The sequence below is a fragment of the Anomaloglossus baeobatrachus genome, chromosome 6 (assembly GCF_048569485.1).
Source record: "Anomaloglossus baeobatrachus isolate aAnoBae1 chromosome 6, aAnoBae1.hap1, whole genome shotgun sequence".
Classification (NCBI taxonomy): Eukaryota; Metazoa; Chordata; class Amphibia; order Anura; family Aromobatidae; genus Anomaloglossus; species Anomaloglossus baeobatrachus.
Window position 1 is genome coordinate 63,858,623 of NC_134358.1, and position 23,160 is coordinate 63,881,782.

Sequence of the window (23,160 nt, forward strand, 5' to 3'; positions counted from 1 at the left end):
CGTGACCCTCGCGTTAAGAACATCTTGGCCGACAATCATTACTGGTTGGTAACACTGTTAGACCCACGCTACAAGGAGAACTTTATGTCTCTTATTCCCGAGGCGGAGAGGTCAACCAAAATGCAGCAGTTCCGGAAGGCCATAGTCACGGAAGTAGGCAAAGCATTCCCCTCACAAAACGCTAGCGGCATAGGTCAGGAATCAGTGGACAACCAAGGCATACAGCCGAGAGAGGCACAAGTCCAATCCGCCAGAGGTAGGGGAACAGTCTTTAAGATGTGGGACAGTTTTCTCAGCCCCTCACGTACCACAGCCCCTGAGGTGCGGGGTAGTGCCACAAGAAATCCTAAGTTTGCCCAGATGCTCAAGGAGTACCTTGCAGATCGAACAACTGTACTCCGACATTCCTCTGTGCCTTACAATTATTGGGTATCCAAGGTGGACACGTGGCATGAATTGGCTCTCTACGCCTTGGAAGTCCTGGCCTTCCCTGCCGCTAGCGTTTTGTCAGAGCGTGTTTTTAGTGCCGCAGGTGGAATCATTACAGATAAACACACCCGCCTGTCAACTGAAAATGCTGATAGGCTGACTCTGATCAAGATGAACAAGGGTTGGATTGGGCCAGACTTCACCACACCACCAGCAAATGAGAGCGGAATTTAAAGTTTGTAACGGGAATTTGCCATGTACCTCCAGTCACCCATGGGTACACACTTCTGGACTTTGGATAATCGCTGGACTGCTCCTCCTTCTCCTCATGCGCCACCATGATGACCGTTACAAGAGTTAGGCCTTTGTTTCAGGTATACCCCCAGTGGTAAATTTTTTCACCCATTCTTTGCAGAATGGACATTACAACGACAGGAGACCCGCTCCTTTGCAATGGGAACAATGTTTTGAGGCCCTCATGCACGTCTCTATGCAGGGACAACGTGGAGCCTCCCAATTTTTGGCTGCCCTGCCAAAGGGCTATACTATAATACACCCACTTCCTGACAATGGACACTTAATGTTTTGAGGCCCTCATGCACGTCTCTATCCAGGGACAAGGTGGAGCCTCCCAATTTTTGGCTGCCCTGCCTAAGGGCTATACTATAATACACCCACTTCCTGACAATGGACACTTAATGTTTTGAGGCCCTCATGCACGTCTCTATCCAGGGACAACGTGGAGCCTCCCAATTTTTGGCTGCCCTGCCAAAGGGCTATACTATAATACACCCACTTCCTGACAATGGACACTTAATGTTTTGAGGCCCTCATGCACGTCTCTATCCAGGGACAACGTGGAGCCTCCCAATTTTTGGCTGCCCTGCCTAAGGGCTATACTATAATACACCCACTTCCTGACAATGGACACTTAATGTTTTGAGGCCCTCATGCACGTCTCTATCCAGGGACAACGTGGAGCCTCCCAATTTTTGGCTGCCCTGCCTAAGGGCTATACTATAATACACCCACTTCCTGACAATGGACACTTAATGTTTTGAGGCCCTCATGCACGTCTCTATGCAGGGACAACGTGGAGCCTCCCAATTTTTGGCTGCCCTGCCAAAGGGCTATACTATAATACACCCACTTCCTGACAATGGACACTTAATGTTTTGAGGCCCTCATGCACGTCTCTATGCAGGGACAACGTGGAGCCTCCCAATTTTTGGCTGCCCTGCCTAAGGGCTATACTACAATAGACCCACTTCCTTACAATGGGCACTTCAGGTTTACAGGCCATCATGCACGTCTGTATGCAGGGGCATTGGTGAACCTCACAATTTTGGACTGCCCTGGCAAAGGAAAATACTACAATGACTCAGTTCCTCAAAATGGGCACATTAGACTCAGAGGCCTTTATGTACGTCTCTTCTCAGGGACATCGGAGTGCCACACAATGTTTTACGTAAAATCTTTCATGTATTGATCTCAAAAAGTAACATACATTAGCTCTATCTCACTATTGGGTATGTGCCCTTAACATTTCCGCCATGAAAAATCATTTTGGTGTCATTTTGGAAGGTTTTCTGGTGAGTCCGTAAAAATGGCGTAAAACGCGGACAAAATTGTTCACAGCTGTGACTTTTGAGTGATAAATGCTTCAAGGGGTCTTCCCCATGCTGTTGCCATGTTATTTGAGCACTCTTCTGAGACTTTTGTGCCATTTTTAGGGTTTCTACATGCTGCCGGTGGTCATTTCACAAAAATACTCGGGTCTCCCATAGGATAACATTGGGCTCGTTGCTCGGGCCGAGTACACGAGTATCTTGGGAGGCTCGGCCCGAGCTTCGAGCACCCGAGCTTTTTAGTACTCGCTCATCACTAATAATGAGATCTTTAGAAAAAGTATTTCCAAAGATCCTTTATGATATGCTAATGAGCGCAGGGTCTAGTCACAGTGCGTTATTTCCTGCAGTCATTCCGTCCTCTTAGCATGTTAACACACCCACAGGGGCGTGCTAACATGCTATTCAATACCCATTGCTCAGCGTCATCATCATACCTGTGTCCTTTGTCACCTCTTCAGACGCTTGGGTTTAGGGTTAGGGCGCATAATCAAAAGTCCGGGCAATTCCAATCATGCACACTAGACCTCTCTGAAGCCGGGACGTGTACACCCGGCTTCATAGTGCGCGTAACCAGAAGTGCGGGGCATTCTGATCCATGTGCACTAACCCCTAAGCCCGACGTTCTGAAGCGGTGACAACAGACACAGGTACGCAAATCACGGCTGATGATGACGCTGGGCAATGGCATTGAATAGCATGTTAGCCCTTGTGAACTAACGCTCTGCGCTCAATAGGATATCATAAAGGATCTTTGGAAATACATTTTCTAAAGATCTCTTTATGTATGATACTAGATACAGGGACAGTTAGGGAGGGATTAGAAATATGCACCCAGAACTGCTCATGGTTCTGGGTGCATATTGCACCTGACAGATTCCCTTTAAAGGACTTTTCCCATATAAAGTAGGTCCAGCACCTATAAGCCCTCATATACAGTATTCTGGAATGCTGTATATATTTCCCCAAGCCAATTTGCAATGCAAAAAGAAAAATTCATTATACTCACAACTCACGCAGTCCAGTCCGATGCGCATCTCTGATCTTGATCCGGCGCCTCTTCTGTTCTTGAGATCATCGTCCTCCTTCTTGTTTCATGTGGATGACACATCCTACGGTACATCATCCATCCCGTATCCCTAAATTGCATTTCTACCCAGACGCACTTCTCTGTCCTGCCGAGGGCAGAGCAACGTATTGTATTGCGCATGCGCCAGCGCTCTTTAGCCTTTCCCAGTGCATTCACACTATTGTACTTTGCTCTGTCTTCGACAGGACATAGAGAAGTGCGCCTGTGTATGTAAAATACCGTACGAATGACATAGGATGTGTCATCCACAGGAAGCAAAAAGGAGGCTGACGATCACAAGAACAGAGGAGGCACCAGATCAAGACCAGCGATGCCCATCAGACTGGATCATAGTCTATTTTTTCCTTGCAGATCAAATTGGGGACATATATACAGCATTCCAGAATGCAGTAAATAAGGTCTTATATGTGCTGGCCCTACTTTATATGGGGAAAACCTGGTGACAGGTTCCCTTTAAGGCTAGACTTATATTTCATATTCGATACAGATGACTTTTCAGTGGTCTCATTGCCATCATAGGTAGGATTACAATAACAGATAAACCATCTATATACAGTAGATAATTCAGGATCCACCATTCAAGACAGGTGATGCTGCTGCTTACCTCTGCTGCTGCTTACCTCCTTGCCCTCCATACAGAATAACTTGTGCCTAAATCAGAGCAGGCCTAGAAACTTGTAGTCAGTGAGTCAGAGGCAGTCTATGGCTAGGTTCACACACTGCGTTTTTTTGACGCTGCATTTTTGTGCGTTTTTTGCGGCAAAAAATGCACAAAAACGCACCCGCGGCAAAAAAACGCGGCAAAAAACGCGTTTTTTATCAGTGAACAAAAAAAAAAAGGTCTGATGTCATTTCCTTCTTCAATATGTTCTTCATTCTCCACTAATGTATGCAGGAGAGCAGACAGCTGCAGAACTAGAAGTCTCAGCATACTCCATCCAATAGTGCATGCAGGAGAGCAGACAGCAGCTGCAGAACTACAAGGCTCAGCATGCTCCATCCAGGACTGTATGCTGGAGGGAGAGTCAGGGGGAGCAGACCTACAAGGCTTAGCATCCTCCATCCAATAGTGTATGCAGGAGGGCAGACAGCAGCTGCAGAACTGCAAGGCTCAGCATCCTCCATCCAATAGTGTATGCAGGAGAGCAGACAGCAGCTGTCGAACTACAAGGCTCAGCATCCTCCTTCCAGGACTGTATGCAGGATTTTTTTGCCCCCCCCCCAAAAAAAAAATGACGTGGGCTTCGCCATATTTTTGTATGCTAGCCGGGTACAGCAGGCAGGTACGGGCTGCCCCCAACCCCCAGCTGCCTATTTGTACCCGGCTGGGAACCAAAAATATAGAGAAGCCCTTTTTTTTTAATTATTTCATGAATTTCATGAAATAATTTTAAAAAAAAATGACGTGAGCTTCGCCTAATTTTTGTGTCCAGCCGGGTACAACTAGGCAGCTGGGGATTGGAATCCACAGTGCAGGGTGCCCATGCTTTCTGGGCACCCTCGCTGTGAATTGCAGTCCCACAGCCACCCCAGAAAATGGCGCTTTCATAGAAGCGCCATCTTATGGCGCTGTATCCAACTCTTCCAGCTGCCCTGATGCCGGGTGGCTCGCCGGGTAATAATGGGGTTAGGGCTAGCTGTATAGCTGGCCCTAAGCCCGAAATTCATGGTGTCATGCCAATATTAGACATGGCCACCATGAATTTCTAGTAAAGATAAAAAAAAACCACAACACACAGAAAAATATTTTTATTAGAAATAAAACACAACACAATTAGTGACTCCATCTTTATTGAAATAAAGAACCCCCCTCCGCAGTAATCCTGGGTCAGGGTCCCGCGCCGTCCAATCCGGATCCAATATCATCTGATCGGTTTGCTGGAAGGCAAAGCGATCAGATGATGTGTCAGGTTCTAGGGGCTGAATCCCATCACACATCAGCTGATTGTATAAAAGCCGATTATACAATCAGCTGATGCATCAGTGCAAAAAAAAATACTCACTTATGTGCTGATTACCGGAAGCTCCTGCAGCGATGGGGCGGGAGTCTTATCCCGTCCGATCGCTGCAGCAGCTGCCGGTAATCAGGGATGAAGTCTCCTGACGCATCCGCTGATAGGTGAAGCCGGCCGGCCGCTGGCGTCACCCCGAGACTTACGATCAGCTGACGCGTCAGGTAACTGCATTTGGTGATCCATCGCCAGGTCCTGCATCCTGCAGGCATACGTACCCGGGGAGACTGCACACTGCCGGAGCGGCGATACCGTGACAGAATCTAGGAGCGGACATGGCACCGGGAGTCTGCAGACAGGTGAGTATAACTTTTTTTTTCTACTGTTCACTTTTGATTGCCGCTTCCACCTCCCGCCCAGACATGGCGCCGCACGGCAGCAGACATGCACAGGATGGGAGGTGGACGCGGCGGTGACGGTACCGGGAGGATTCACGCTTCTGTGTTTACTGACAGAAGGAATCCTCTTCCTGTACACGTCACTTTACTACCCACCTCCTGCGTTTATAGCTGCGTTTTTGGTCTTAGAAATGCACCAAAACGCACCAAAATGCAGCTATATTTGCAATTTGCGTTTCTCATTGCGTCTTTCAACATCCCATTGCACTCAATGGCTGAAAAGCGCAGTGAAAAACGCGGGAATAATTGACATGCTGCGTTTTTGTGGCACCACAAAAACGCAGCTGAAAAAAAACAGATGTGTGCGGACAGCAAAAATGAAAACTCATAGACTTTGCTGGGGAAGCAAAGTCCTGCAGTTTTGAGGCCAAAAACGCACCCGAAAGACGTGCAAAAACGCAGCGAAAATCGCACTGTGCGCACATAGCCCAAGAGGTTTCCCCTGAGGGCAGATGATAACGCAGCTAGGTTGGTACAGCGCTCCACAGGCAGAGCTCAGGCCCCCAGGGAGGTTGGGGGTAGTAGTCCACTCTAATAAAGGAGCACAGGGTGTGGGAAAGATTGGACGACACAGCAGTTGCAGTTAAAGTTCTTTACTCACTGAGTTGCTCCCTCCTTTGGACTGCCGGACTCTGCTGTGATGGGCCCCAGCCGATCCTGGATAGTTCAGAGGTCAGAACCGGTGTTTCCTCCTGTGAGTCCTTCCTCCTGTGCTGTGTTGTGTGAGTCCCTGTGCCTAGAAGCTACGCGAGGACCTGAGTCCTTAAATGGACCGCGTTCCTGTCCAGTATGGCAGGCAGCGCGAGTCCGTTACTGATGCCACTCTTCTGTTACGACTCCTGGCTCTATATGCTGCTGTGCCCCGGGTGCTTTGTGTGGGCCAGAAGACTTGCAATCCTCTGCCCAGCGGATTCTGCTGGCAGGACGTGCAGTGACTACCAGCTTAGGGCTCCGCACCCTGCTCCGTGCGCTCGGTCCTGAGGGAGCTATGGCGCAGCTTTCCCCTCAGCGACCATGTTCTCCCACGTCTCACTTGTTCCTGTCTCGCTGACTGGTCGTCACTGACTGACTGTTTGTGTGTGTGTGTTGCCTTGCTCCCTGCTGTCTAGCTCCACCCCCCAGGTTACTGAACTAGTGGGTGGGAGGTCTCATACATGTTGGGACCGTCCAAATGACCCTACCCTAACCCAGTCCTGGTAGATGGGCAACTAACTGTGTGTTTTGGTGCATTGTGGTGGTTTACCGGCAATGACCTCCTCCGTACCCGGGATGAATACTGCACCTTTGGTGAGGTGCAGTTGTGACGCCCAGGCAAAACAAGGTTGTCACAGAGGCTACACAAATCTTCCAGGTGCAGGGCTCCATCCTCCTTGGCATACCAACCAAACCCACACCCAGGTACACATCAGCCAGCAAAGCTTAGTCACCCCCATGACAATAGGGACACACCAGTGGGCGGGGCCAAGTGGATGGTGACGTTCACCTAGGGGTCCTGAGGTGTTCTGGGAGGGAACAAGACAGTCAGAGAAAGTTAAGTTCAGTGCAGACAGTGGAAGTGAGAGGAGTGTGGAGTGACAGGGTAGTCAGGGGTTGGAGCCTCTGGACTACCGGACTACTGACCAGGTGGCAGTCGGCAGATAGGGCCACAGGTGATGGAGATGCGGTCACGGGAGACCTTAAGTGGACCGGGGCAGGTTGTAGCCCGCCGGTGCCGACAGCGGGAATCCGGTCCGAAGGCCGTGCACAGTCGGGGTGCCTGGACCCTAGGGCAAGGACTGCTTCAAGCCCCTTGTCAATTAGCCAGCAGGGGACAAGATTCCACGTCTTATCCCACCAGCAAGCCCAGAGAGCGAGACGGAAGCCCAACGAGGGGGATAGGGCTCTGTAATTGCCTGCTAAGATCCCACGGGTCAGTTCTTGCGGGCCACAGCTCCCAACACACAGAATCACCGGGAGTGGACTTCCCCGTTCCAAGCGGAGTAGTCAAACTAAGGACACAAACACTAAGTGCAGGAGGAAGGGACCTCTGTTTGCTGTACCAGGGTGTGGGACCCGAATACACTCGCCGGAGGTCACCGGTCACTGGCAATTTGGTTAACCACTTGGACTTTGTGTGAATTCCTCTGGAACTGTGAGTACACCAATACCACCCAGTCCATCCCTGCAGAATACGCTCAGCAGCATCCTTCCCCGTACACCTGTGCCCCAGGACAATACCTCCCCTACCTGTAGAGGGGATACCATCCTGCTGCCCCGCTCCATCAGCCCCGGGCGCCCCATACCAAGGCAGTGGCGGTGTCACCAACATCACCGCAACCCACAGCATCACTGACAAACTCTTCCCTTGTAAATACCCCCTTTTTATTGTTGTGGGCGGCAGGCTGCTGCGCGAGCCCCAGCCACGATCCCGGATCCGAGCGCCTCGGGTAGCCTTCCTTGCCATGGTCAGTCACCCCTGCCCGCAACACAGTACCCTGTGGCGACTGAAGCCTCAGTGGCGCCACACTATGACCCATAGCAGCATGGATGGACATAGTGTGGGCACAGTAGGACAGTTGCCTTGTTGGATGATGAGACACCTGACCCTGTTTTAAGGACAGTTTCGGAAGGTCATGCCACTGATCAATGTAACATCTGTGATCGAGAAGCCCCTTGTACACACACTCACACAGATATAGTAAAAGTGGCTGTCCAGGTGGAGCCTCACTTTGTAGTGAATATTCAAAGGCTTTGGAACACATGTGAAGAGTAAGTAAAATATCTGGACATTGCATCAAATTAATAAAGAACATTTGTCTCCCGATCCCATATTTTCAGCCCCATAACAATTCTATTATATTTTGGCATATATTACAAATCATCAACAGATAGTGTGTTTGTCTTCTATCAGATAACCTTTTATCACCAATTCATCATCAGCATTTTTACTGTGTGTTCCGAGCATTTAGTGTCATATTCACACGCCCTGTTCTGCTCTCTCCTGACCCCAAGATTGGATATAAAACCCATACCAAAAAATGTAGAAATTAGTTTTATATTCTGTATCATGAAAACGGCATCCCACCCAAAATAAATAAGAATAAACATGAAGGGTAATAAAAGTGAAGATATATAGATAAGTCCATAAATATTAAATATTATCATCCGAAAATGACAAATTGTTTGAATCAGGTTTTGATTATTAACATTTTTTATATTTTGTGGTGCTTTACGCAATGTTTCTATTACTATCCATACAGAAAAAAAAAACTTGAAGTGTTCCATCTTTTTAATTGACCAGTAGAAAAGACTGTCTTTGGATTTTTTCGCTACTACCTTTTAAAGAGGTTGGCCATTACTTTTACGTTGCTGGCCTATCCTTAGCATAGGTCATCAATGTCTGATCGGTTGGGGTCCAACACCTGGCAATTCCGCCAATCAGCTGTTCTCAATGCCGGCAGCGGAAGCAGCCGTCCAGAAATGCTCAGTTCCAGAGCCTCAGGGGCGCTACATGACGCGACACCTGAACCTTCCCTGGTGTGACGCCACACCTGAGCCATAGCCATAGTGCCGTGAAGACTGAGCAAAAACCACAGTGCCATCTCGTTTGAGCCTTCACCTCTGTACTGTCACATCTGTGCACCTCTACACTGGCTATTGTGTCTATACTCATCCGTAGAGACTACCACCTCCGTCCCTGGCTGCCATGCATAGAGGCCTTCTGTTGGAGTGCTACACAGCCCTCATATGGAGGTTCGCTGCTAGTAGCTCCTTCAGAGGAGTCCGGTGAATGGTCCAGTGGGTCCACCACCGGACGGTTGCCGCCCCTCGGTGATCGTAACAGCCGTCCCTTACACAAGCAGCTTCTCAACTTTGTGTCACTAGTGAAGTGTTTAAAAGGGTAAAGTAAACTTTTGTGAGTTTTCTGTAGTGCGATAACACAACTTGTCTGGGTGCTGATATTTAGCTTTTGGATAAGCCAGAATGCAGATAGGCTTTGGTGATAGTCGGGATGTACCGCTAATAGTCTCAATTCATCTCTGCACCTCTTCCGATTAAAATAAAATTGGGCTTATAATGCTCCTCACAGTTTGTATAAAGTTTCTATATGTTTTAAGCACTGGGGTTGAGGATTCCTCTTGATTTAGTAAAGATAGTGAGGAGCATTGTGCTGTACACCCATACTTTTCAAGCATAGCTGATTCAGTGCCTTGTGAAAGTATTCGGCCCCCCTGAAGTTTTCAACCTTTTCCCACATTTCAGGCTTCAAACATAAAGATAAAAAATTTAAATTTTATGGTGAAGAATCAACAAGTGGGACACAATTGTGAACGTGAACTATATTTATTGCTTATTTTAAACTTTTTTTAAAAATTAAATAACTAAAAATTGGGCGTGCAATATTATTCATCCCCTTTACTTTCTGTGCAGTTAACTCACTCCAGAAGTTCATTGAGGATCTCTGAATGATCCAATGTTGTCCTAAATGACTGATGATGATAAATATAATCCACCTGTGTGTAATCAAGTCTCCGTATAAATGCACCTGCTCTGTGATAGTCTCAGTGTTCTGTTTAAAGCACAGAGAGCATCATGAAGACCAAGGAACACAACAGGCAGGTCCGTGATACTGTTGTGGAGAAGTTTAAAACCGGATTTGGTTACAAAAAGATTTCTAAAACTTTAAACATCCCAAGAAGCACTGTGCAAGCAATCATATTGAAATGGAAGGAGTATCATACCACTGCAAATCTACCAAGACACGGCCGTCCCTCAAAAATTTCAACTCAAACAAGGAGAAGACTGATCAGAGATGCAGCCAAGAGGCCCATGATCACTCTGGATGAACTGCAGACATCTACCGCTGAGGTGGGAGAGTCTGTCCATAGGACAACAATCAGTAGTACACTGCACAAATCTGGACTTTATGGAAGAGTGGCAAAGAGAATGTCATATCCTTAAAATGTGTTGTTGAAAGTGTGCCACAAGCCACCTGGGAGACACATAAAACATGTGGAAGAAGGTTCCCTGGTCAGATGAAACCAAAATCGAACTTTTTGGACACAATGCCAAACGATATGTTTGGCGTAGAAGCAACACAGCTCATCACCCTGAACACACCATCTCCACTGTCAAACATGGTGGTGGCAGCATCATGGTTTGGGCCTGCATTTCTTCAGCAGGGACAGGGAAGATGGTTAAAATTGATGGGATGTAGCTCTGGCGGTAGAGGGTGGATGTAAACAGGGTATAAACTTGAACACAATTTCAGTGTTCTGCACTACACACTGTTTACATCTAGCCCATGCCAGAGCTGCAAGTGACATGGTCGGTGGTGGTGCCGTGTGTTTAATGCCCAACTGACTATGTCATCAATATCAAAGTGGCTGAAAACCCCATCACTAGGAGTTGAGCTGCAGTACCTGAGAATGACCACTACACAGTGAACAGCGCTGTTCTGGTCGTCTCCATTGTTTACATCTGAAAACCGCTGATCGGTGGTGGTGTTATGAAGCTCACATAGAGATTCTCATAGGAATACACAGAGAAATTGACTCCAAGGCCACACAAGAGACACTTCAAGAATGCGGACTTCTTCATTAAGGGGTTAAAGAGATTTTTTATTTTGCAAATCCTTAAACATTGCAATAGAAAATCTATTATTGGAATATTTTGTGTTCTGGCTCTCTCTGCAGTTTACTTTATTTTATCGATGAGTCCAGTGATTTTTGGAAGTTTTGTTGATTTAGTCTTTAATGTAAGCAAAAATAATGGATATATTATATTGACAGAGTGAAAAAGAAACTGAGAGACGCATTCCTTTCCTTGGTATTTACGAAGAATGGTCAACATCTCAATGGCCAAAAAACATTTCTAAGGAAATGAATAGTCATTTTCACATTTCTTGAGACTCTTTCAAGCCTTTTAGCTTATTTTAGAAATTAGCCGTGGTGCCACCTTCGTCTCACTGTTGCAATAGAACCACAGAGTTTGCAAGTTTGATTATTGACTTTCAACGGCTATATTATTATGAGTTCTCTATAGAGACTCAACATGTTATTGGTATGGTTGGCCTGGCTAATGGACGCTGAGTATAAAAGGAATATTATCACTGGCGTGTACAATCATTACTATTTTTACAAATTTATTTTTAGCTATTGCAAAAGAGACATCAGTTCTCCTTCACAATCCGCTATACAGCTTCACGTATAGTAAAGGTATATTGGTAGTATTTGGATAAAAACAGTCAACTAGGTATTATCTTTCTGTAAATAGGTTGTAGTTACCAATTTTCCTGTGATTCCTGTTCTTGAGCATTTTAAAGAAGTTGTTGACTAGTGATGAGCAAACCTGAACGGCGGTCGTACCGGACACTAGGTGTCCATATCTCGAACACGAACACGGACTTCTTAGGGAAGTCCATGTTCAAGTTCGGCATAAGGAGACTAAACAGTTTTTTTATTATTAGTATGGGAGGAGAGGGCAGAGAAATTAGTGAAATTGTAGAAAACAGCTTTGAAATGAAGGAGAACAGTAATGAACATGCTATTCACATTTGCCTGTTATTGACTACAACTCTCATCAGAGTCGCGGCTCAATGCTGCACCCAGTGAGAGGCCGCAGGTCTGGTGTGAGTTGCAGTCAGTACCCGGCAAATGTGAATAGCATGTTCATTAATGTTTTTATTCATTTTAGCACTGTATCCTAACATTTCAGTGATTTCCCTGCCCTCTCCTCCAATAATAATAATAATAATATTTTAAATTAAAAAATTAAGTGGGATCCCCCCTATTTTAATAACCAGCCAAAGGTAAAGCAGATAGATGAGGGCTCATATCAGGCTGGGAAGGGGCCAAAATCTATGGCCCTTCGCTGTGTGTCAATAGCAGTCCCCAGCTGTCTTTTACTTTTATTGGTTATCAAAAATAGAGGGAACACCATTTCTTAAATATATTAATTAGTTAAAAAATGGCAATGGAACGCCCTATTTTTTTTATAACAAACCAAGGTAAAGAAAACAGCTGTGGGCTGGTATTATCTGGCTGGGAAGGACCATGGTTATTTGGCCCTTCCCAGCCTAAATATAAATGCCTGCAACCTTCCCAGAAGTGGCGCGTCACATTAGATGTGAAAATTCTGGCGCTATGCCCAGCTGTTCCCGATTGCCATGGTGAGGCGGCAAACGAGTAATACTTTTGGGGTTGATGTCAGCTGTGAATTGACAGCTGGCATGAAACCCAGGGGTTAGTAATGGAGAGATTTTTATCAGACACCCCCACTACTAATCCATCAAGTATAAAGTTAAAAAAAACACACACACAGGAGAAAAAAGTTTATTTTAAAAAACACTGCCCAACTCCCTCATTCACCAATTTATTAAAAAAAAAACAAAACATGAAGATGAGCTGTAATCCACTGAATCAGATGTAGTCCAATAATGGGAACCTGAAAGACATAAAAAGAGAGAGGTTAAATAAATAAATAAATAAATAAAAACAAGAAATAATCTCTCATTTACCCCCCAAAAAACCTTTATGTCTGATGTAATCCATAGTGAATAGCGATTCTAAGACATCCGATAATTCTTTACTGGATCCTATGGAGACTAGTTCAAGTGAACGAGGCTGCAGCAGTCACTCCTGGTCATTTCTTACAAGTGGTGATGTCTTTAACCTTACATTACCTCATCGCTCATGAAACATTACCGGTCTCGCAATGTCCTTCGCAAGACTTGGCAAGAATGATGAGGTCATGTAAAATTATTAACGTCATCAAAGCTCTCGCTGAAGGGCAGCACTGTCCCCCAGCAACTACAATGATGGCGTCAGTAACCTTACATGACCTCACCTCTCTCGTAGGTTATTGCGAAGGGTTGCAAGAAAATTGGATTTTCCCACAGGCGCTGATGTCAGTGAGTTACTGGCTTCAGCTCCCGTGGGAAAATTTAAGGCTGGCGCTGACGTAGGACATCCTAGGATCACTATTAACAATGGATTACATTAGATTTGCGGGATTTTTTGGGGGGAGCTAATAAAGTGGTGAACAAAGGACTGTGTCTTGTTTTTATTTGTTTAACCTCTCTCTTTTTATATCTTTCAGATTCCCATTATTGGACTACATCTGATTCCATGGATTACATCTGATCTTCATGGGTTTTGGGTTTTTGGTTTTCTTTTTTTAAATAAATTGGTGAATTGAGTTTTTCTTAACTAAAATATTTTTCCTGTGTGTGTGTTTTAACTCTTTACTTGCCAGGATAGTACTAGGTGTATCTGATAGATACCTTTCCATTGCTAACCACTGGGCTAGATGCCATCTGATGTTACACATCTGACATCAACCCCAAAAGATTTAACCCGGTTGCCACCACACCAATGTGCTGTTTTTATGTTGGGAAGAACCAAATAACCATGGGCCTTCCCAGCCTGATAATAGCAGCTCCCAGCTGTCCACTTCATCTTGGCTTGTTATCAAAAATTGGGGGACTCCATGCCATTTTTTAACATTATTTAAATAAATAATTTTAAAAAATAGCATGGGGTCTTCTCTATTGTTGATAACTAGCCATGGTAAAGCAAGCAGCTGAGGGTTGCTGCCTACAGCTGTTTGCTCTACCTGTGCTGGTTATCAAAAATAAGGGGTCCCCCACGTATTTTTTTTACTGTAATCCTAATCCACATTTGTTTGCAGAGTAGTTGACCTGCTCATACCCTGATTTTGCTTCTTTTTTTTCCTCCAAGCCCTTACTACGACCTTTTAAGCGCACCAAAGTTTGGGTACCCATTGACTTATATTGGTTCGAGGTCAACTAAAGTCCGGTCGAACTCAGAGATCCTGAACTTTTGAGGATCCACTCAGTCCTATTACCCCTTAAATGTCTCAATATATTTGATACAGTGTTTCCACAAAATTCTTACTGCACATTTTGTAGCTCAAAAAGCTCTGATTATTACATTTTTAATCTGCTAAGCTTATGTAAACTTTAACAATGCCAACTTCATCATCAGTGCAGATCTTCTGTTTCCCTCCTTGTAATAAATACTTGTCGGCGTCGCCAGGTGTCTCATTAAATACATGCAAGAATTTCCACTACATACTTGTTGAAATTTACATAATGGTTCTTCCAAAAAGGGTGTACTCAGGCTGTGTTTTTGAGTCTGAGCACCCATAACATTTCCAGGACTGATGAAAACCATACATGACGATCTTTCCCTGCCAGTCCTACTTTACCAGTGAAGTAATACTTTTTCTTTGATGATCTGTCTACTTGATGCCGGCTTTGTTCTCTAGTGTATAGGCATATCCCTTCTGTGCATCGTTAAAATGTTTATAGAAGCGGAAGCTTAAATTTTGTTACATTCAGTCTTATGGAAGCTGATATAAACTTTATTTTTGGGAAAAACCTTTTTCTCTAACATAGAAAAAGAAAAAAATATTATTACCTTAGGTTTCAATGTCAATGTGAGATAAATGGCAGATTGTATTAGCACATGGCGTATGAAAATTACCAGGAATGTCCACCAGACCACTCAGATATTTCCATACTTACCTGTCCACAAATTGTATTAAAGGGACTCTGTCCTAAAGGCCCAGTCACACACAACCACTTACCAGCGATCCCGAAAACGATTCAACCTGATAAGTATCGCTGGTAAGTCGCTGAGAGGTCGCTGGTGAGATGTCACACAGTCAGACCTTACCAACGACGCAGTAACGATCAGCGACCTGTATAACGATCTTGGTGGGCGTTGGGACCGTGTTAGGAGGTCGTTGCTAGGTGTCAAACACAGCGATGTGTCCTGCCCAGCAGGACATCACCTTTGAAGAAAATGGTCTGGACCATTCGGCAACGAATAGAGATCTCACAGCAGGGGCCTGATCACTGGTAGGTGTCACACATAACGAGATCGCTAACGAGATTGTTACTGCGTCACAGAAACGGTACCTCAGCAACGATCTCGTTAGCAATCTCGTTGTGTGTGACGGGACCTTAAGTTGTCTAAATTAGAAAGTAGAATGAAGTGATACCTTGATATCTGTGATTCAGTGTCATATTCCAGATAAACCCATGTTTTCCTTGATATGTAAATGAACTGTTTAGATCCTTGAGCTGTTAAGGTCTCCCCGGAAATCTGCCTCCAGAGCTTATTTTAAATGAATGATGAAAGATGGCATTACTAGTGTGAGACATGTAATGGCCGACAGTCTGCTTCCCTGATCTCACTGCAGAGCTGTGTGTAATTATAACTTAGGCCCGTTTCACACATCCGGGATTTCACCGGATTGCCGGATCCGGCACACTCCAGTACAGTGTAAATACTGTACAATGGCATCGCGGCAAGCTCCGGTCAGATGCTCCGGTCACATGACAGCATATGACCTGGAGGTTGCCGCGATGCCATTGTACTGTATTACACTGTACTGGAGTGTGCCGGATCCAGCAATCCGGTGAAATGCCGGATATGTGAAACGGCGGGCCTAACACATCTTCAGTTTCCCTCTCACAAGCAATTAGTGTGAGGGGAAGGAAATGCAGCTGAGGTGATAGCATTGTGAGAGGAGAGCAGCAGGTGCAGATGTGTTTAGATTGAGATAAATTTTAGCTCTTCTGTATTATGTGTCACAATCCAGACTTAGGGAAGGTCTGGCATAAGGTAAAACACACAACAGACAGGGACTTTACCAAGACAAACAAGGGGTACACATTAAGAACAGTGGCCCTGATGCTAGTGAGAGGGAAGATGAACTCCTCCTCCACTTACCTGCAACTTTACTCTGCACTCCTAGCCAGTCCCTATACAGGTTCCTCACCTGTCGCTGGGCAGGAACCTGAAGCCCTGAAAGACCCTGCTGTAAGCCCTGACTAGTGAGAGGAAAGGTAAGGATTACTAGTCCCACCACTGCACTAAAACAACACACCAAGGGAAGATAAGATAGACGGGGGAAAATAACAACAGACTATCTCCAACAAGTAGGCTGCTGTCAGGCACCAGCACTGCAGCCTACACCGCAACCAACAGCAAAGGCTCCAGCAGCCCTTTCCACCTCTAGGCCAAGCATCAAAATGAGATCAGAGAATAACTGGCATCCTCTGCTGGGAGCAGAGGGTATAAAAAGGGACTGAGAGTGATCCCAAACCGGATACACCTGACCAGGAGTCAGATACTGCTGGCACGAAAAATTGACATTAACCCTTGCCACTCCCAAAGAAAGAAAACACGTTTAATATGTAGGGTCTCAGATGACAATGATCCTGTCACTGGTCTCAAAATACAGATAAACAGTCGTGACACTATGTTAATTATCACACATAGTTCTGCCGTTAGATCAGAAGAGTAGACTGTCAATCATTACATGTTTCACACTGGTAACGCCTCCTTCCACTTAAAATTTTCAGATTCTCAAGGAGATCTATGTCCACCCCATAGACCTTAACAGCTCATTTACGTAATAAGGAAAACATAGATTACTATGGAATAAAGACATCAGATCGCAGATATCAAGGTATCATTTTATTCAGCTTCCTATGACCTGCATGCCCATGTAGATGGATTAGGAGAGTAGATCTGACAGATTCTCTTTAAGGACACCAATTTCTCACAATACAAATTTGATACATTCTCATGTAAATACATCCAGCATAAATAACACCTGAAAAGTAACACTATTGTATTATTATTATTATTATTATTACTATTATTGTAGTATTATTGTGTGTTGTGTAAAAAAACTGCTCACCCGATTTCACCAGTTATGGTACCCCACCAGATTGGGCTTGAGGTACAGCGACATCAACCAGAGGCACTGAAAAGCGCGAACTGGCCGTCATCCATGGATTTCCTGATGAAGAAGTGGGGAGGCACTTTGAAATGGGTTAACTAAAACCATCTTAATTCAGTTTTTCCTGTATTTGTCATATCTTCAGCAGTGCAGTAACAGTTTCACATCAACTTTGTTCCTGATCTGGTTCGTGATTACCATGAGCGATGTACTGCGGTGGTCTTTTCACCATGTGCACTAGCCCTCCTACTCATCCTCCAACACAACAAGAGGTTGGGCATCAGTGCACTCAATCTCTTCACCTCTTGGGGCAGGTCCAGGTGAGTGGCCCATGAAACTCCAGAAGCAGAGACATCAAAAAGCTGAAGTGAACGCTGCATTGCATAACTTGGGGCTCAGACTGCTTGCCTTGGTATGAAGGGCAAGACATATGCCAATGGGCCGCAGGTGCAAACTGTGCGCTCTCAGCAGATGACTGGGTGGAAGACCCATGCAAAGGAACTGGAGTAGAATTCTGAGTAGAAAAGTGTCAAAGCCAAGACCATTTGTAAAAAGTTTTTTTTTTCCTTCCTGGTTTTGATTTCTCTTCCTGATGCAATACTGTATGACTGTGCATATCATTACCTCATGTTCCAAGGAGTAAAGAGCTTGTTATCCCATGTAATCTGCTCTGTGAACTTTGTTCTACACCTGGGAAGCTAGAAGCTGTGCAACACGCAGACCTTGGAAAACCCAATAGCTGCAGAGAGCCTGGACTGTGCTGCTTGCTCCAAGCCATGGGTCTTGTAGCGTTCCCAGAAGTGTAAAAGGTGATGTCTGGACCGAAGTTCCGACTGTCCTCCTCACCTCAAGCTATGCCTGGGGTAAACTATGTGTCAAGATGCTCCTTCCTTTTCCCCAAGTGGTGCCTGCCCCCCGGTCGTTGTCTTAGTGACCAGGAAAGTCCCATGCCTCATAATGGCCATCCCTTGTCTACCCTAGACCAATCCCAGTGGGAAAGCACCTGACTGTGTGTGTTTTGTGAATGTGAGAAACACCAGCAATTAACCTCTTTCTTACCCGGGATAAGTACCGCACCTTAAGTGAGGTGCAGTACCCTGTGGTGACTGAAGCCTCAGGGGCGCCACATAAACATCAGTTCCCCTCTTGTACTTATCACTGGTTCTAACAATTCTTACCCATTAAGCGCCTCCTTTCTGCTTAGCTGCAGATTCAATGCAACTGTCTTCTTGATCTAATTGTTTTCCAATAAAATTATGTTTATTATATTTTTTGACCATATCTCGGTTTTCTTCTTTTTAGTTTTGCATTACACACTAAAAAACACTTTTTTTTTTATAAAAAAAATAAAAATTTGCATCATCATATTTTGAGTGCTATTATTTTTGTAGATTTCTCCAGGCAGTGTCATGGTAGGGCTTAGTTTTTGCTGGATGAGTTGACTTTTTCTAGTTTCATTGTCTGTCGCCTAATTTTTTTTAAATTGCTTTCTATTCTGATTTTTGGGAGGCAGAATGAACTGCAATTCAGGTTTGTTTTTTTTTGTTTTTTTTTGGGGGGAGGGCTTTTATTATGCTGTTCACTGTGTGATAAAAGTAATCAGTCAGGTAATTTTCTTTCTTTACAGCAATACTAAATTTAGTGTTTTGCTAATTAATGGTTTGCTGCTTTTACGCAATAAAAACAATTTTATATATATCTAATATATAAAGCTGAATGTGTGTGTGTATGTGTGTATGTCCGGGATTAGCATCTGCACCGTCGCAGCTACAGCCACAAAATTTTGCACACTCACACTTCTGGACCCCGAGAGCGTCATAGGCTATGTTTTGAGGGGAAATTTTAACCCCGCGCTTTACAGTTATTCACCAAAAAACCTGCCTCCATTAAAGCGAATGGAGCTGGGAGCCACAGTGCAGCCAGAACTACAGAAGAATGCGCAGCCACGCCTTATATGGAATGTTGGCGTGTACAATGCAACCAGGGAAAGAGACAGACACAGACAGGGAAAGAGGCAGACACAGACAGGGTAAGAAACAGACATAGACAGGGTAAGAGACAGACACAAATAGACAGACACAGACAAAGACAGATTGACAGGGAAAGAGACAGACAGGAAAAGAGGGAAAGAGAGAGACAGGTTAAGAGAGAAAATGGATACACACTAAATGCCATCAATGTATAAGGGAACTCTGGTACTGCATTACTGCTGTATGAAAAAATGAGATTTTTAGTTTATGAATTGGCCAATGCATGAAAGCCCGGAAACTAACGGCAAGGTAAATCTCAATATTCCGGGTCCCTAACTAAAATGCCACTATCTAGGTTAAAAACATCCATGTCTGGGCAGCTAGACTAAAAATCTAACTTGAAATGCCACTATCTGGACTAACCTCCATGTCTGGGCAGCTAGGACTCCTGGTATAAGGTTTATAAACAGGTTAAGAGACAGACACAGACAGGTAATGAGACAGACACAGACAAAGAGACAGAGACAGACACAGGGAAACAGACAGACAGGGAAAGAGAGGGAAAGAGACATACAGGGTAAGAGACAGACAAAGACAGGTATAGAGAGACAAAGAGACAGACACAGGAAAAGAGACAGAGGGAAAGAGACAGACATGGAAAGAGAGGGAAAGAGACAGACAGGGAGAGGGAAAGAAACAGACAGGGAAAGTGACAGAGATAGATAGACAGACAGGGAAAGAGATAGATAGACAGACAGGGAAAGAGATTGAGACAGACGGAGACAGAGACAGAGACAGTCAGAGACAGACAGGGAAAGAGATAGAGAGAGACAGAGAAATATATACAGAGGGGGAAACAGACAGAGAATGGGAAAGAAACAGAGAGACAGTTACTATCCCGGGAAGCGCTGGGTGCTATGTTGTGAGGCGAAATTTTAACCGCGCGCGTTCCAATTTACCAATCAATTTTGCCCCTATCTACATAATGGGGAAAAGTGAAGCGAAAAGTGTTGGAGGCAAATTGACAGCTGCCAGATGTGAACAAGGGGGACTTAAAGAATGAGAGCGATGGTGTCAAAGAGTATATACCGTACAGATGCTAAGGTGGGGCCCCGACATGGGATACTCACCACACTCGGGGATATGAACACACACACAAAATGCACCACACACTACCACGTACTTGAACACATATACCACCCTCAGCACACATCTCACCACACATACACCAACCTCGCCACATAATCGCCCTAAAACACACACAAGTCTGGTATTATCCTTCAAAAATAAAAATCTGATTAATAAGCAGCCAAACTACAAGAACAACAAATGCACCACATAGGAAATACGGCAGCTGTCAGTCACATGACCTGTCTATATCTGTATGTGTGAGCTAATATATACTGTCAGGGGGAGGGCTTTCTGTTGCCTGGAGATTTATCAGGCTGCCAATAGCAACCAATCACAGCTTAGCTTCTATTTTGCTACAGTTAATTAATCTGAGCTCTGATATAGGCAACAAAGGACATTCTCATTTTGTTAACAGCAGTTATTAACCTGGGTGATACCGGGTAGTACAGCTAGTATATATATATATATATATATATATATATATATATATATATACATACATACAGTACAGTCCAAATGTTTGGACACACCTTCTCATTCAAAGAGTTTTCTTTATTTCAATGACTGATGACTGAAAATTTTAGATTCACATTGAAGGCATTAAAACTATAAATTAACACATGTGGATTGAAATATTTAACAAACAAGTGTGAAACAACTGAAAATATGTCTTATATTCTAGGTTCTTCAGAGTAACCACCTTTTGCTGTGATTACTGCTTTGCACACTCTTGGCATTCTCTTGATGAGCTTCAAGAGGTAGTCACCGGAAATGGTTTTCCAACAGTCTTGAAGGAGTTCCCAGAGATGCTTAGCACTTGTTGGCCCTTTTGCCTTCACTCTGCGGTCCAGCTCACCCCAAACCATCTCGAGTGGGTTAAGGTCTGGTGACTGTGGAGGCCAGGTCATCTGGCGTAGCACCCCATCACCCTCCTTAGTCAAATAGCCCTTACACAGCCTGGAGGTGTGTTTGGGGTCATTGTCCTGTTGAAAAATAAATGATTGTCCAACTAAACGCAAACCGGATAGAATAGCATGCCGCTGCAAGATGCTGTGGTAGTTGTGCTGGTTCAGTATGCCTTCAATTTTGAATAAATCCCCAACAGTGTCACCAGAAAAGCACCCCCACACCATCACACCTCCTCCATGCTTCACGGTGGGAACCAGGCATGTAGAGTCAATCCGTTCACCTTTTTTGTGTCACACAAAGACATGGTGGTTGGATCCAAAGATCTCAAATTTGGACTCATCAAACCAAAGCACAGATTTTCACTGGTCTAATGTCCATTCCTTGTGTTCTTTAGCCCAAACAAGTCTCTTCTGATTGTTGCCTGTCCTTAGCAGTGGTTTCCTAGCAGCTATTTTACCATGAAGGCCTGCTGCACAAAGTCTCCCCTTAACAGTTGTTCTAGAGATGTGTCTGCTGCTAGAACTCTGTGTGGCATTGACCTGGTCTCTAATCTGAGCTGCTATTAACCTGCGATTTCTGAGGCTGGTGACTCGGATAAACTTATCCTCCGCAGCAGAGGTGACTCTTGGTCTTCCTTTCCTGGGGCGGTCCTCATGTGAGCCAGTTTGTAGCGTTTAATGGTTTTTGCTACTGCACTTGGGGTACTTTCAAAGTTTTCCCAATTTTTCGGACTGACTGACCTTCATTTCTTAAAGTAATGATGGCCACTCGTTTTTCTTTACTTAGCTGCTTTTTTCTTGCCATAATACAGATTCTAACAGTCTATTCAGTAGGACTATGAGCTGTGTATCCACAAGACTTCTGCACAACACAACTGATGGTCCCAACCCCATTTATAAGGTAAGAAATACCACGTATTAAACCTGACAGGGCACACCTGTGAAGTGAGAAACATTTCTGGTGACTACCTCTTGAAGCTCATCAAGAGAATGCCAAGAGTGTGCAAAGCAGTAATCAAAGCAAAAGGTGGCTACTTTGAAGAACCTAGAATATAAGACATATTTTCAGTTGTCTCACACTTTTTTGTTAAGTATTTCATTCCACATTTGTTAATTCATAGTTTTGATGCCTTCAATGTGAATCTACAATTTTCAGAGTCATGAAAATAAAGAAAACTCTTTGAATGAGAAGGTGTGTCCAAACTTTTGGTTTGTACTGTATATACTGTACCCATGTATACTGTACTGTATATATATATCTATATATATATATATATATATATATAGATATATATATACTGCACAGCACCACTCCACTTCTCCTGTCCCGTATGCTGGGTGTAATTCTCAGTACCTGTATTATTCTGTGTATATACACTGCCCAGTGCCACTTATCTTGTCCTGTATACTGGGTGTAATTCTCAGTATATGTAGTTCTATATAAAAACACTGCACAGTACAACTTCTCCTGTCCTGTATATTGGGTGCAATTCTCGGTATCTGTATTTTTCTTTATATATACCCTGCCCAGCAACATTTCTCCTGTCCTATATATTAGGTGAGATAATGACCCCTTACTCTGTGATGACTCACTTCCTGTGAATGGCGGCAGATGGCCGCTACTTACGGGAACACAGCATTTCGGCTGATCAGGGCGATGTTTAAATAGCACTCTGCTCAAAATAAGCAAACAGAGAATAGAGTCATACAGTCCCCTAGGGGGACAAGTGTAATAAGTAAAAAATGTAAAAAAGTAAAAAGTTTTAAAAATATGAAAAAAAGAAAAAAAAACCCTAAAAGTTCAAATCACCCCCTTTTGTCCCATTTAAAATAA